This window comes from Rattus norvegicus, chromosome 1, assembly GCF_021556685.1.
Source record: "Rattus norvegicus strain SHRSP/BbbUtx chromosome 1, alternate assembly SHRSP_T2T, whole genome shotgun sequence".
In the NCBI taxonomy this organism is placed as follows: Eukaryota; Metazoa; Chordata; class Mammalia; order Rodentia; family Muridae; genus Rattus; species Rattus norvegicus.
In genome coordinates, this window is record NC_141534.1 from 88179979 (window position 1) to 88194161 (window position 14183).

General features: G+C 43.1%; 1 pseudogene across 1 annotated transcript; it reads right to left on the minus strand.

Moving 5' to 3' along the window:
* Window positions 1-4216: 4216 nt before the first annotated feature.
* Window positions 4217-13647, minus strand: LOC120098270 (transmembrane protein 64-like; annotated as a pseudogene). The gene is made up of 3 exons (XR_015648683.1): window positions 13541-13647; window positions 5258-6961; window positions 4217-5217 (listed from the first exon to the last, which is right to left on the minus strand). The product of XR_015648683.1 is annotated as a transmembrane protein 64-like (transcript).
* Between the last annotated feature and the right edge of the window lie 536 nt (window positions 13648-14183).

Sequence of the window (14183 nt, forward strand, 5' to 3'; positions counted from 1 at the left end):
GGCAAAGAACAAAAGCATCCTTCCTCCATGTCATTATATAGGCTTCCAGGAGAAGGTGGGACCCAGATCAAAGGTGTGTTTTCCCACCTCAAGATCCAGATCAAAATTGGGCAGTGGTGACCCATGACTTTAATCCCAGTGTAGTCCCTAAGTGTGGCATGCTGCAGAATCTGTCAAAGTGGCAGCTAGACACTCCTTCCCACCCCAGCCTACAGCCTCCTGCCCTTGCAGGAGCTGTCAAAAAATGGTGGCACCATGACATCTCCACAGCCTGCAGCCATCACAGGAGCTGTTCACAATGGCCCACCTTTCCTGCCTCAGCCTACAGTCTTGGTAAAACACCACAGCCCCCAGGAGCTGTCCACAGTGGCAGCATCTCCTCTCCAGCCTCCCTGAACAGCTCCACAGAGATGGAGCCTCAGCCAACGCCACATGTGAGTGGGACTGATTTCCTGTCCTAACCCATGGACCCTATGCAAGGGTGAAAAAAAACCCCCAATCCCTGAACAGGAAAAACCACCAATCCCCAAGCTTCCCACAAAAACCCACCAACACCTGAGGCCCCCAAGTTCAGCATTTGAAATTACACCAATCCTTGTTACTTTAATTTTTTTCAAAACCTATTTTTAATGTAAGGTAGTGGAAAGGAAAGGATATGGGGTGGGGGGACTGGGAATGGATCTATTTAAAAAGTTTTTTGGGGGCTGGGGATTTAGCTCAGTGGTAGAGCGCTTACCTAGGAAGTGCAAGGCCCTGGGTTCGGTCCCCAGCTCCGAAAAAAAGAACCAAAAAAAAAAAAAGTTTTTTTGGAGCAACTCCCATCTGTGTTGCCTGGAAATCACAGTTCAGTTCACAGGTTAGCAGCAGCAGCTTGATCCACTCACAAACACTTCTTGAATACACCAGAGAGTCTGGATAGCAAATACAAATCAGCAGTAGTGGCACTACCTAGCAGAGACAGCCGGGCCTCAGTCTCTACATGAGTCAGCAGGAGGGACTTGGAAGGGTGCCAGAAGTTCTCAACTGTGCCTCTCTCAGAGAAGTGATGATCAGCGAAGAAGCGAGACCAACAGGCGTGCACAGCTACCTCTATAAGCAAGGTAGCTCAGCCTCCATCACTGTCCTAATCCTTTTTATATCCTCCTCAAACATTATGTCTTCCATGGATCTTGCCTCGGCACCTGTGTCTATCTCAGCTAACATCACTCTGCCAATCAGCCCAAGACCACAGAATTGGCAAGAAACCGTGGCACAACACCAGAAGATTTTTGATGTATTTCTCTCTGTGGAGTCCTGACAAATGCAGTTCAACTACACAGTGTAAGGCTGACCAATACATCTTTGTCATTACAAAGAACCCTTCATTGTGTGTCCTTTCAGGAACTTGCGCTAGCAGAATATCCTTTCTCCTGTGTCTGCTTCAGGAAAACACTCCTCCACATATTTGCCCCAGCAAAACACCTTCCAACACAACTGACTTTCCAAAGAACCCTTAAGTTTCCACTTCAAATCCTCACTCTGGAAATCTCTGCCGCCTAAGAAATCTTATATAAGGCCTGCCCTTTGTCCACTCCCTGCCACCCTTTCCTGGGAGCAGAGAACAGCCATCCCTGGATTCTTTCCTCTTCACTGAACCCTCCAATGAATCTCTTTCATGAGATTTTTCTCCCTGATAACTCTCTTCCCAGAAGAAGAAAATAAACAAAAAAGAGAAGTGAGGAAGGTGCAGGGCCGAGGCTCCTGAGCTCCTTGGCTCAGCTGGGGATACCCTCTCCTGTGAGCTGCAACACCTCTGCTGAAGAGGCTTCCTCTCAGAGAGAGCTATGTGGCTCCTGGGCCCCATGTCTCAGGATGCCTTTCCACTAGGACACAGTCACACCTCAGAGCTGTATTCCATTTGAGCAGGAACGTTTATACCCATCATTACGAGGCAGAGGCAGATGGATATCTGTAAGTTTGCGGGCAGCCTGGTCTACAGAGCAAGTTCTAGAACATCCAGGGCTACCCCAAGAAAAAAACCTGGTTCTATACCCAATCCTATGGGGGAGAGAGCTGGATTCTCCAGAAGTGTGGACAATCCTGAGAGCTCAGGGGAGACAATTACTTCTGCCCACATTCCTGAACCAAGAGGAAACTGCCTTTTGCCCCATGTACTCTCTGGGCACAGCAACCTAGGATCAGTCAGGGACAGGACCCTTTCAGTTTCTGCCTAAGCCCGGAGCTAAAAACCAGTCACCAGGAACACTGACAAACCTGAGAGCAGAGGTAAGACCAACTCTTCTGCTCCAAGCCACCCACCTAATGGCCTCAGGACACACAAAGGCAGGAGTGTGTCTGGGACAGGACATTTCTGGTTTCTGCCTGTGCCCAGAGCTAAACCACTCCCACAGCTCTCTGTACTCAAATCCAATGGGGGAGAGAGCTAGACTCTCAGAAGTTTGGACAATCCTGAGACCTCAGGGAAGACCACCACTACTACTCACATTCCTGGCCCAGGAAGAACCTGCCTACTGCCCTCTGGATACACGAACCTAGGAGCAGTCAGGGGCAGGAACCTGCTGGTTTCTACCTGACCCCAGACCTGAAAGCCAGTCACCTGGAGCACTGACATACCTGAGAGCAGAGGTAAGACCAAATTTCTGCTCCAAGCAACCTGCCTGGAGGATTCAGGACACACAAATCCAGGAGCAGCTCTGTTCCCAGATCCGGCTGAAAGAAAAGAGGTCTACAAGAGCACTGACACACAGGCTTACAGGAAGGTCAAGCCACTGTCAGAGACAGAAAGACAAGCTAACACCAGAGACAAGCTGATGGCGAGAGGCAAGGGCAGGAACCTAAGTAACAGAAACAAAGACTACTTGGCATCATCAGAGCCCAGTTCTCCCACCAAAGCAAATACTGGATATCTAAACACACCAGAAAAGCAAGGTTTGTATTTAAACTCACATCTCATGATGATGATAGAGGACTTTAAGATGGAAATAAATAACTCCATTAAAGAAATACGGGACAACACTGATAAACAAGTAGAAGCCATTAAAGAGGAAACACAAAAATCCTTTAAAGAATTACAGAAAAACATGACCAAATGGGTGAAGGAATCGAACAAAACATCCAGGATTTAAAAATAGAAATAGAAACAACAAAGAAAAGCACAAAGGGAGACAACTCTGAAGATAGAAAACCAAGGAAAAAGATCAGGAACAAGCATCACCAATAGAATACAAGAGATAGAAGAGAGAATCTCAGGGGCAGAAGATTCCATAGAAAACATCGACACAACCATCAAAGATAATGTAAAATGCAAAAAGTTCCTGAGCCAAAACATCCAGGAAATTCAGGACACAATGAGAAGATCAAACCTAAGAATAATAGGTAGAGAAGAGAGCAAAGACTCCCACTTAAAGGGCCAGTAAATATCTTCAACAAAATCATAGAAGAAAACTTCCCTAACCTAAAGAAAGAGATGCCCATAAACATACAAGAAGCCTACAGAACTCCAAATAGATTGGACCAGAAAAGAAATTCCTCCCATCACATAATAGTCAAAACAACAAATACACAAAACAAAGAAAGAATATTAAAAGCAGTAAGGGAAAAAGGTCAAGTAACATATAAAGGCACACCTTTAAGAATTACATCAGACTTCTCACCAGAGACTATGAAAGCCAGAAGATCCTGGCCAGAGGTCATACAGAACCTAAGAGAACACAAATGCCAGCCCAGGTTACTGTATCCAGCAAAACTCTCAATTAACATAGATGGAGAAACCAAGATATTCCATGACAAAACCAAATTTACACAATATCTTTCTAGAAATCCAGCCCTAAAAGGATAATAGAAGGAAAATTCCAACACAAGGAGGGAAACTACATGCTAGAAAAAGCAAGAAAGTAATCTCCTTGCAACAAAACCAAAAGAAGAGAGCCACACAAATATAATTCCAACTCTAACAACAAAAATAGCAAGAAACAACAATCACTATTCCTTAATATCTCTTAACATCAATGGACTCAATTCTGCAATAAAAAGACATAGATTAACAGGCTGGATATGTAAAGAGGACCCAGCATTTTGCTACATACAGGAAACACACCTCAGTGACAAAGACAGACATTATCTCAAAGTAAAAGGCTGGAAGACAATTTTCCAAGCAAATGGTCGGAAAAAGCAAGCTGGAGTCGCCATTCTTTTTTTTTTTTTTTTTAAAAACAAGAACAAATCAAATATTTCCTTTATTGGGATGGTTAAACTAAATAAAACTAAACAGGCAGTGAGGACTCAAAGTATACATAGTTGTTTCTCTACTGATAACAAAGGTCTGGAGGCCAGGCATGCGCTGTAGACCAGGTGCCTTTGTCATAGTTACTCTGGTCTTCTACTGCTACTCAGAGGCGAAGGAATTTACGTATCAGGGAGGGAAGGAAAACAACCTGAACTGGGCAAAAACCTTGTATGTGAACACAATCAAAGTCATCTCTGGTGTTAAGCTAGAAAAATCTGCTTGCACAGGATTACTCTATGTCAGCAGCTACCAGGGCAATGGTTTTACCGCCAGGAAAATGCAGCGGAGAGACTTCTGACAGGTTGGAACAGTCATAGAAAAGCCAAGTACTTAACAGAAAACGTTACCGTATTACTACAGTCTCATTTGTAACCAACAAAATCAACTATTCATTAAGTTTGCAATTAACTACTTCAAAAGTAAAGCTGATCAATGAGTGTTCGCTGTGTGAATCATGTCAGATTACTGTATGCTAAGTCCTATGTGCTGTTAGCAAACACACATGCTCCGAGAAAAAGAACCAAGACGATTTCACATTTCAGAATTCCTGAGTCTCATCAGGGAAAAGGAATTATCAAAGCCCCAAACAAAACAGCAATAATACAGCAGATAGCACAAACATGGGCTTTTATTAATGTTTGTTTATAGTTTTAAAGCTGAAAACTATAGAGACATATATATTATAAGTACTTTACTGAAACTATAAACGTGATTTTAAAGCTTGTTTCTTTTTAACAAGGCGTTTTGACTAAACAAGGCCACCTGAATGACAACGTCAGAAATGGTAAGCCCACCGTTTTATAGGAATAATATGTTAATTTCAAAGCCTAATTATTAATATAAAAGGGAGAAATGGTTTGGTAAGAGTGCTTTCGGACAGCCCTTGGATGAGGCCTAAAGGGTGAAAACAGGATAATCAAATAAGAATGCAGGCTCGACTTGTGAAAACAGGATAATCAAATAAGAATGCAGGCTCGACTTGTGAGTCGCCTGCTAAATAATGTCCCTTTCACTTTGCATATTACACAGTGAAAATAAAAGGGGTCTTAAGAGCACTTCAGTCCCACAATGTAGGATTTACGCTTGTACGCAAAGTTGTAAATGGCCCACAGTGACATAATGCTGACATACATTCGACCAAAGTACATCTATTCTCTTACAAGCAAGAAAAGTAAAGCGAAGTTTTCCTGCTTGAAACAAACAAGTGAACAATAAACAAAACAGTTTACCCTTCTGGACAGAATGCCAAAGCAAAGAACATCCAACAGTGAGCCACTGAGAACTGTACATTTTTACTCATCTTTAAAGACAGATGCACACAACTATTCATGGGCTTTATAAATAAAGATACTAAACAGAAAAAAAAATTTGGGTTATTTCTCTGTTCATAAGTCCCAGCAATAAAATAATTCAAAAACACTAAAGTGCACACCTATAGGCCATTACAGGTATGACAAGGGGCAGCCAAAGCTGCATCTACATTTACAGACCCAGAAAATGATTCTTGCTTTTAGAAAATTGTGCAATTTAAAAACTAGTCAGTTTTGCTTGTGCCATAATACAACGGCACTTGTCTCTGCCATTAGGTAAGTGACTGCTAGGCCCGGACAGCAGAGTAGGCGCTCGACAATCACAGTTTGTAAGAGTCATACAACATTGATTCCACCTCCAGAAAACGTGAGGGTCCTCTTGTTGTAGAAGGAAGAGCCACTGGGATTCGGTTGACTGCCTTTAACCAGAGAGGTTTTCAGTTCCATCTCACAAGCGACGATAGCTGCATTCAATTCCACTTGAGCGCGATGAACTACATAAAACATGAGGCCTATGCTGATAACAATCTGTAAACAAAAGACAAAATATCCACTAACACTTTGTTCTGCAATGACATCTTCCATCGTCCGTAGTGTGGTTCCCAAGTAAGAATTCAGAAGCTGGGTCGGAAGCAGTCCAACTGAAGACGCCATCAGATAGTTGGGTAAGGAAAGATCAGTAATCGAAAACACTGCATTCTGAAGCCCAAAAGGTATGGGAGTCAGCCGGGCCAGCGCCACCACCTTCAGGCCGCTTCCTCCCTCCACGACACGGATAACGGCGCTCAGCTTGTCGCTGCTCTGGATCCTGGCGGCCACCCAGGCGGTGAGCAGCCGCTTGCAGACCACATGAGCAATAAAGGTGCCGATGAGGACGCCCACCACCATGAGCCCCATGCCTAGCACGAAGCCGTACAGGTAGCCGGCCGCCACATTAAGCACGATGTAGCCCCAGCCGCAGGGGAAGGAGACCACGATGAAGCCCACGACGAAGAGCAGGACACCGAGCAGCGAGTCGAGGCTCTCCACCCAGAGCAGGAGGTGCTGCAGGTAGCGGCGGACCAGGGCCAGGGAAGCGAAGCACAGGGCGGCCAGCACGCACACCAGCACGAGGCTCCGGCACCAACAGGTGCTGCCGAGGCAGCAGCAGCGCCAGTTTCTCACCTCGGCCACCCCGACCACCACGCCGCCGCCGCTCCCGGGGCCGCCTGCCAACGCCCCGGCCGGCGCCGGCAAGTCCGAGGCCGCGGGCGGACCGTGGCGCTCCAGATAGGCGCCGAGCAGCGCGCCCGAGGCCGCCGCCGCAGCAGCCTGGAGTCGCCATTCTAATATCGAATAAAATTGACTTTCAGGGCTGGAGAGATGGCTCAGCAGTTAAGACACTGACTGCGGGGCTGGGGATTTAGCTCAGTGGTAGAGCGCTTGCCTAGGAAGCGCAAGGCCCTGGGTTCGGTCCCCAGCTCCGAAAAAAAGAACCAAAAAAAAAAAAAAAAAAAAAAGACACTGACTGCTCTTCCAGAGGTCCTGAGTTCAAATCCCAGCAACCACATCGTGGTTCACAACCATCTGTAATGAGATCCGATGCTCTCTTCTGGTGTGTCTGAAGGCAGCTACAGTATACTTACATATAATAAATAAATAAAAATCTTTAAAAAATTGATTTTCAACCAAAAGTCATCAAAAAAGATAAGGAAGGACACTTCATAGTCATCAAAGAAAAAATACACCAAGATGAACTCTCAATCCTAAATATCTATGCTCCAAATATAAGCGCACCTACATACATAAAAGAAACCCTTCTAAAGATCAAAGCACTCATTGCAACTCACACAATAATAGTGGTAGATTTCAACACCCCACTCTCATCAATGGACAGATCATAGAAACAGAAACGAAACAGAGACATAGAGAAACTAACAGAAGTTATGAACCAAATGGATTTAACAGATATTTATAGAATATTTCATTCTAAAACAAAAGAATATACCTTCAGGCTGGAGAGATGACTCAGTGGTTAAGAGCACCGACTGCTCTTCCAGAGGTCCTGAGTTCAGCACCTCTGAGTCCCAGCAACCACATGGTGGCTCACAACCATCTGTAATGAGATCCAATGCCCTCTTCTGGTGTGTCTGAAGACAGCTACAGTGTACTCATATACAAAATAAATAAATAAATCTTAAAAAAAAAAAGAATATACCTTCTTCTCAGCACCTCATGGTACTTTCTCCAAAACCGACCTTATAATCTGTGACAAAACAGGTCTCAACAGATACAAGAAGATAGAAATAATCCCATGTATCCTATCAGATCACCGTAGACTAAGGCTGGTCTTCAAAAACAACAAAAACAACAGAAAGCCGACGTACACATGGAAGTTGAACAGCATTTTATTCAGTGATAACTTGGTCAAGGAAGAAATAAAGACAAAAATTAAACACTTTTTAGAATTTAATGAAAATGAAGGCACATCATACCCAGATTTATGGGACACAATGAAAGCTGTGCTAAGAGGAAAACTCATAGCGCTGAGTGCCTGCAGAAAGAAACAGGGGAGAGCATATATCTGCAGCTTGACAGCACACCTAAAAGCTCTACAGCAAAAAGAAGCAAATACACTCAAGAGGAGTAGAAGCCATGAAATAATCAGACTCAGGACTGAAATCAACCAAGTAGAAACAAATATAACTATACAAAGAATCAACCATACTAGAAGCTGGTTCTTTGAGAAAATCAACAAGATAGGTAAACTCTTAATCAGATTAACCAGAGGGCACAGAGAGTGTTTCCGAATTAACAAAATCAGAAATGAAAAGGCAGACATAACAACAGAATCTAAAGAAATTTAAAAAAATCATCAGATCCTACTACAAAAGCCTATATTCAACAAAACTGGAAAATCTGGATGAAATCGACAATTTTCTAGACAGACACCAAGTACCAAAGTTAAATCAGGATCAGATAAACCATCTAAAGAGTCTCATAACTCCTAGAGAAATAGAAGCAGTTATTAAAAGTCTCCCGACCAAAAAAAAGCCAAGGACCAGATGGGTTTAGTGCAGAATTCCATCAGACCTTCATAGAAGACCTCATACCAATACTGTCCAAACTATTCCACGAAATAGAAACAGAAGGAGCACTACCCAATTCCTTCTATGAAGCCACAATTACGCTTATATCTAAACCACACGAAGACCCAACAAAGAAAGAGAACTTGAGATCAATTTCCCTTATGAATATTGATGCAAAAATAATAAATATTCTTCCAAACCAAATCCAAGAACATATCAAAACGACCATCCATCATGATCAAGTAGGCTTCATGCCAGGGATGCAAGGATGGTTCAATATACAGAAATCCATCAACAAAATCCTTTATGTTACCAAACTCAAAGAAAAAAATCACATGATCATCTTAGATGCTGAGAAAGCATTTGATAAAATTCAACACCCCTTCATGTTAAAAGTCTTGAAAGATCAGGAATTCAAGGCCCATACCTAAACATAGTAAAAGCCATATACAGCAAACCAGTAGCCAACATTAAACTAAATGGAGAGAAACTTGAAGCAATCCCACTAAAATCAGGGACTAGACAAGGCTGCCCATTCTCTCCCTACTTATTCAATATAGTACTTGAAGTCCTGGCCAGAGCAATCAGACAATGAAAGGAAGTCAATGGGATACAAATTGGAAAGGAAGAAGTCAAAATATCACGATTTGCAGATGATATGATAGTATACTTAAGTGACCCAAAAGTTCCACCAGAGAACGACTAAGCCTTATAAACAACTTCAGCAAAGTGGCTGGGTATAAAATTAACTCAAACAAATCAGTAGCCTTCCTCTACACAAAGGATAAACAGGCTGAGAAAGAAATTAAGGAAATGACACCCTTCACAATAGTCACAAATAATATAAAATACCTTGGTGTGACCTTAACCAAGCAAGTGAAAGATCTGTATGACAAGAACTTCAAGCCTCTGAAGAAAGAAATTGAAGAAGCCCTCAGAAGATGTAAAGATCTCCCATACTCATGGATTGGCAGGATTAATATAGTAAAAATGGCCACTTTACCAAAAGCGATCTACAGATTCAATGCAATCCCCATCAAAATACCAATCCAATTTTTCAGAGAGTTAGACAGAACAATTTGCAAATTCATTTGGAATAATAAAAACCCAGGATAGTGAAAACTATACTCAACAATAAAAGAAATTCTGGGGGAATCATCATTTCTGACCTCAAGCAGTATTACAGAGCAATAATCATAAAAATTGTATGGTATTAGTACAGAGAAAGGCAGGTAGATCAATGGAATAGAATTGAAGACCCAGAAATGAACCCACACACCTATGGTCACTTGATCTTTGACAAAGGAGCTAAAACCATGCAATGGAAAAAAGAAAGCATTTTCAACAAATGGTGCTGGTTCAACTGGAGGTCAGCATGTAGAAGAATGCAGATCAATCCATGCCTATCACCCTGTACAAAGCTTAAGTCCAAGTGGATCAAGGACCTCCATGTAAAACCAGATACACTCAAACTAATAGAAGAAAAAGTGGGGAAGAGCCTCGAACACATGGGCACTGGGGAAAATTTCCTAAACAAAACACCAATGGCTTATGCTCCAAGGTCAAGAATTTACAAATGGGACCTCATAAAACTGCAAAGCTTCTGTAAGGCAAAGGACACAGTCATTAGGACAAAATGACAACAAACAGGTTGGGAAAAGATCTTTACCAATCCTACATCCGATAGAGGGCTTATATCCAAAATATACAAAGAACTCAAGAAGTTAGACTCCACAGAGCCAAATAACCCTATTAAAAATGGGGTACAGAAGGGTTGGGGATTTAGCTCAGTGGTAGAGCGCTTGCCTAGCAAGCACAAGGCCCTGGGTTCGGTTCCCAGCTCCGAAAAAAAGAAAAAAGAAAAAAAATGGGGTACAGAGCTAAACAAAGAATTCTCAGCTGAGGAATATCCAATGGCTGAGAAGCACCTAAAGAAATGTTCAACATCCTTAGTCATCAAGGAAATGCAAATCAAAACAACCCTGAGATTTCACCTCACACCAGTGAGAATGGCTAAGATCAAAATCTCAGTTGACAACAGATGCTGGCGAGGATGTGGAGAAAGAGGAACACTCCTCCATTGTTGGTGGGATTGCAGACTGGTACAACCATTCTGGAAATCAGTCTGGAGGTTCCTCAGAAAATTGGACATTTCACTACCTGAGGACCCAGCTATCCCACTTGTGGGCATATACCCAAATGATGCCCCAATAAACAGCAAAGACACAAGCTCCACTATGTTCATAGCAACCTTATTTATAATAGCCAAGCTGGAAAGAACCCAGATGCCCTTCAACAGAGGAATGGATACAGAAAATGTGGTACATCTACACAGTGGAGTACTACTCAGCTATCAAAAACAATGACTTCATGAAATTCATAGGCAAATGGATGGAACTGGAAAATATCATCCTGAGTGAGGTAACCCAATCACAAAAAACACACATAGTATGCACTCACTGAAAAGTGGATATTAGCCCCAAAGCTCAAATTACCCAAGATACAAGCCATAGACCACATGAAGCTCAAAAAGAAGGACAACTGCGGATTCTTCAGTCCTTCTTAAAAGGGGGAACAAATATATTCATAGGAGGGGATATGGAGACAAAGTTTAGAGTAGAGACTGAAGGAGAGGCCATTCAGAGCCTACCCCACCTGGGGATGCAGTCCATACATATACAGCCACCAAAACTAGACAATATAGCCATCTCTGAGAGGCTCAGGCAGAGCGTGACAAATAGAGAGGTGAATGCTAGCAACAAACAATTGAACTGAGAATGGGGTCCCCGTTGGAGGAATTAGTGAAAGGATTGAAGGAGCTGAAGAGGCTTGCAGCCTCATATGAGAACAATACCTACCAATCCGAGCTCCCAGAGACTAAACCACCATCCAAAGAGTACACATGGACACACCCATGGCTCTAGCTGCATATGTAGCAGAGGTTGGCCTTGTTGGGCACCAATGGGAGGAGAAGCCCTTGGTCCTGTCAAGGCTGGACACCCCCCCCCCCAGTGTAGGGGAATGTCAGGTGGGGCAGGCGGGAAGGTAGTGTGGATGGGGAGGGGAAACACACTTATAGAAGAAGGGGATTTGGATGGGATAGGGGGGCTTATGGACAGGAAACTGGGAAAAGGATTAACATTTGAAATGTAAATAAAAAATATCCAATTAAAACAGAAGACACACACACACACACACACACACACACACACACATAAAGGAAAAGAAAAGAAAAAACAAACCTGGATCAAAAGATGTGTATCGGGGTTGGGGATTTAGCTCAGTGGTAGAGCGCTTGCCCTGGGTTCGGTCCCCAGCTCCGAAAAAAAAAAAAAAAAAAGAAAAGAAAAGAAAAAAGAAAAAAAAAGATGTGTATCTTCCTACCTCAAAGGTAGACTAGAAGTGGATCCATCTAATCCAAACCAAGCAAAATCACCCCACAGGTATGCCCTCCATTTCTGGACCGTCGTTCATTACACATCTCGTCAACGTGACAACAAGAATAGCCATTACAGGAACCAGATGAGAAAAAGAAGAGCAGAGCAGTGGCCCCTGAACAATGAAGAGTTGCAGTGTGGTTGTGTTCCTGGCTCTTTAAAGCATCCCCAAAGGCTAGTCAACTGACATTTTGTAAATACTTAAGTTAGAACTGCTTGACCCTATGACCTTTAGTAGCAGTTGCCTCTTGGACTTCTAAGAACAGGAGAGGATATTTAAAAAACTAGCAGAGCCTGAAAGACAGAGAGAAGGGTCCAGGAGACATAGTAGGATTGAGTGGGAGTCCAGGTGGCAGAAGAGTAGGGTCAGAGAGTAGAATTAGAGAAACCAGTTGATGCAGAAAGAGAAAGATTGAACAGAGCGAAAATAAGAGGCAGACGAGCCAGGAGAAGCTGAGCTGAGGCATAGAAGGTACGGTTAGGAGACAGTTAGAGAAAAACCCACACAAAGTAGCTAAAGAAAAATAAATTAAAGCTACAATTAGCCAGACATAGGGCTGGCTATTTATAGGGAAAAGAAACATTAAAAGAAAAGTGGCCACCAATGTGCCCAGCCAGAAGAGGGGAGGGGGGACTTGATTTCTAGTATCATAGAGCAAAAGGCGGGAAATGGAGAAATAGATATTTTGTTTCAAAAAGCCAACAAGGGTGTTTACTGAGACTGTTGGGAGATCCCCAGCATGGTTTTTAATAGCAGTTTTTTTTTTCCCTTTTCCTCATTTTGGGCTGTTTTGTTTACAAAACACTGGCTGAGCAACCAGAAAAAAAATGAGGGTAGAAATAGAGAAGCTTAGGAACCAAAAACCAGAAGACAGGGCAAAGCAGTTCTAGAAAGATCTAATTGGGGGCTGGGGATTTAGCTCAGTGGTAGAGCGCTTGCCTAGGAAGCGCAAGGCCCTGGGTTCGGTCCCCAGCTCCGAAAAAAAGAACCAAAAAAAAAAAAAAAAAGAAAAGAAAGATCTAATTGCACCTTGAAAGAAATGTTTATAAAACAAAAAGGAATAAAAACCCTCAGGGATAGACTAAATAGTGCCCTGTTAACTTTAAATTTTCTGAACGTTAATGAAAGGGGGACAACAGCATCTGAGAGACACACTGGATTACAGGAAAAAAAAACTGTAATCATCCTATATACTATAAGGATGTGTTAACTTCAGAATGGAAGTCAGCAAATGATTTGCGTTGGGAATGCAGGTTTGTTTATATTTCCCGGGGAAACAAAAGCCGTGGATAACATCAAAACTGATAAAGCTCAGAGGTGAGCAGAGGAGGTCTTCTGAAAACCTTAGCCATGGATCCAAAACCAGCAAAGAAGAGAGCCTGACCAGTCACTGCCTTCCCCTTCCAGCCAGAGAAGCCCGGACAAGAAATGTTCAGCACCTGACCACTGACAGGCCCGTGAGCAGGACTTTGGTCTCCTGCAATACAGAGCCACCCACAGTGCAGAGCAACAATGGGCCCGTGAGCAGGACTTTACGACAGACCATGCCAAATAGTGAATAGCACATCCTGCATAGCCCAAGTAGGGGCTGCAAGCTAATCTCGGGGCTGCAAACTAAAGGTTCACAGAGCTAGGGGCAGAGACTGAGAGACTCCATCGAAGAAACTCTCCAGAACTCAAGATGCTAGAAGATAAGATAGTCCGGGAATACAAAAAGTCCAGGAAGCATACCCACATTACAAGACAGGGATGCATCGCTGTTAGGTTCTCATCTCAGTTGTGGATCTGCTCCTGAGAGATAAACAGAAGGATCCCATCAAACTCCTCGGACCCGGAAAAGACATCAGAAGGAATGGAGAAGCAGCTTCAAAACTGCATAATTAGTAGCTAGAATTGTTGGGTTCGGGGAGGAGGCTGAGAAAACTCACTTCAGACAGGGAAGCTTAAGAATGAAGCACAAGGCCCTGGGTTCGGTCCCCAGCTCCGAAAAAAAGAACCAAAAAAAAAAAAAAAGAAAAGAAAAGAAAAAAAGAAAGAAAGCTTTATTTTATTTCTGAGCACTCAGGGAAGGGCCCAGTCTGG